The sequence below is a fragment of the Populus nigra genome, chromosome 2, assembly GCF_951802175.1.
Source record: "Populus nigra chromosome 2, ddPopNigr1.1, whole genome shotgun sequence".
NCBI lineage: Eukaryota > Viridiplantae > Streptophyta > Magnoliopsida > Malpighiales > Salicaceae > Populus > Populus nigra.
This window is the reverse complement of record NC_084853.1, coordinates 5,190,068-5,192,567: the sequence shown is the minus strand read 5'-3', so window position 1 is coordinate 5,192,567 and position 2,500 is coordinate 5,190,068.

Below are 2,500 nucleotides of genomic sequence, written 5' to 3'. Positions count from 1 at the left end.
CATCGTGCGCTGCCGAATTCGCATCTGCGTGTAGGCTGCCATTCCACGCGGCAGCCCCTGTTTTCGTCAGCGTGCCCCCCTGACGAATTTTCCTGCCTGGCCCAGTCCAGCGTCCAGCCCCTGTTCGTCGAAAAATCTGCGCTGCCGATTTTCCACGCGGCAGCCCCTCTTTTCGTCAGCGTGCCCCCCTGACGAATTTTCCTGCCTGGCCCGGCCGGTCCAGCATCCAGCCCCTGTTCGTCGAAAAATCTGCGCTGCCGATTTTCCACGCGGCAGCCCCTCTTTTCGTCAGCGTGCCCCCCTGACGAATGTTCGTCGAAAAATCTGCGCTGCCGATTTTCCACGCGGCAGCCCCTCTTTTCGTCAGCGTGCCCCCCTGACGAATGTTCGTCGAAAAATCTGCGCTGCCGATTTTCCACGCGGCAGCCCCTCTTTTCGTCAGCGTGCCCCCCTGACGAATTTTCCTGCCTGGCCCGGCCGGTCCAGCCCCTGTTCGTCGAAAAATCTGCGCTGCCGATTTTCCACGCGGCAGCCCCTCTTTTCGTCAGCGTGCCCCCCTGACGAATGTTCGTCGAAAAATCTGCGCTGCCGATTTTCCACGCGGCAGCCCCTCTTTTCGTCAGCGTGCCCCCCTGACGAATTTTCCTGCCTGGCCCGGCCGGTCCAGCCCCTGTTCGTCGAAAAATCTGCGCTGCCGATTTTCCACGCGGCAGCCCCTCTTTTCGTCAGCGTGCCCCCCTGACGAATTTTCCTGCCTGGCCCGGCCGGTCCAGCCCCTGTTCGTCGAAAAATCTGCGCTGCCGATTTTCCACGCGGCAGCCCCTCTTTTCGTCAGCGTGCCCCCCTGACGAATTTTCCTGCCTGGCCCGGCCGGTCCAGCCCCTGTTCGTCGAAAAATCTGCGCTGCCGATTTTCCACTCCGCAGCCCCTCTTTTCGTCAGCGTGCCCCCCTGACGAATTTTCCTGCCTGGCCCGGCCGGTCCAGCCCCTGTTCGTCGAAAAATCTGCGCTGCCGATTTTCCCCGACGAACCTGCAGCTGCACAAATCCGCGCTGCCACTGCCCCATTGTCTGGACCAACAGTCTTTTCCATCAAGCCCTGGACTATAAATCGTCCAGACTCATCGCCAGCACCCGCTGCCGATTCTGCCGACTTTGCCGATTTCGTCGGCGCTGCCGATTCCAACACTGCACCCACCGTGTCTAAACCAGCGCTGTTTCGTCAGCGTGTCCCCTTGACGTATTTCCCTGCCTGGCCTGGACAGTCCATCTTCCAGCCCATGTTCATCGAAAAATCTGCGCTGCCGATTTCCCCGACGAACCTGCAGCTGCACAAATCTGCGCTGCCGATTTCCCCCCCTGTCGGCATGGCTGCCGCTGCCCCGATGTCCAGACCAACAGTCTTTTTTGTCGACTTTGCCGATTTTGTCCGCGCTGCCGATTCCAACACTACCCCCTGCATCCAAACCAGCATTGTTTCGTCAGCTCTTCCCCTGACGATTTTAGCCCTGTAACAAACAGTAGGCCTCCAATCCCGCCAACGGGAGCCAAGTTGATAGGGAAGAGAATTGAATGACGCGCCTGGTCCTCGCACCCCGCCACCCGAGGGGCCTTTTTCCCGGCAGCCTCTGAAAAACTCTAGCTTTCACGGTCCTCGCCGCCCCTCACCACCATGGCAGGCCTCTAATCCCACCCATCAGCAGTTGTAGCCGATAGGGCAGTGATTTGAATGACGCGTCGCGGGCCGCCGGGTCATCTCACCCGGCCATTAATTGGAGCGTTTTTGGCTGGCCGAGGATGGGGGGATGGATCTCTTCTTCCGAAAAAGCAAACAGTACATCGGGAGTTATGTTGACGGGGCATGGAATTGAATGACCCGTCGCGGGCCGCCGGGTCATCTCACCCGGCCATCCCGGGGAGCGTTTTTCCCGGCAGCATCGGGGAAACTCTTGCTTTCACTGCCCGCTGCCCAAGTCCCCACTCGCATCGGCCCCCCGCGCCAACAAGCCAACGCTGCCGAATCGGCAGACACTGCTGCCGAATCTGCCGACACTGCCCCGCGGGCTGCCACTGCCCCAGTGTCTAAACCAGCGGTCTTTCTCATCGAGCCTTGGACTATCCAGTCCGTCCTGACTCATCGCCAGCACCTGCTGCCGATTCTGCCGACTTTGCCGATTTTCTCGGCGCTGCCGATTCCAACACTGCGCCCACCGTGTCTGAACCAGCGCTGTTTCGTCAGCGTGTCCCCTCGACGAATTTTCCTGCCTGGCCTGGACAGTCCACCGTCCAGCCCGTGTTCGTCGAAAAATCTGCGCTGCCGATTCTGCCGACTTTGCCGATTTCGTCGGCGCTGCCGATTCCAACACTGCCCGCCGTGCCTGAACCAGCGCTGTTTCGTCAGCGTGTCCCCTCGACAAATTTTCCTGCCTGGCCTGGACAGTCCATCGCCCAGCCCATGTTCGTCGCAAAATCTGCGCTGCCGATTTTCCCCGACGAACCTG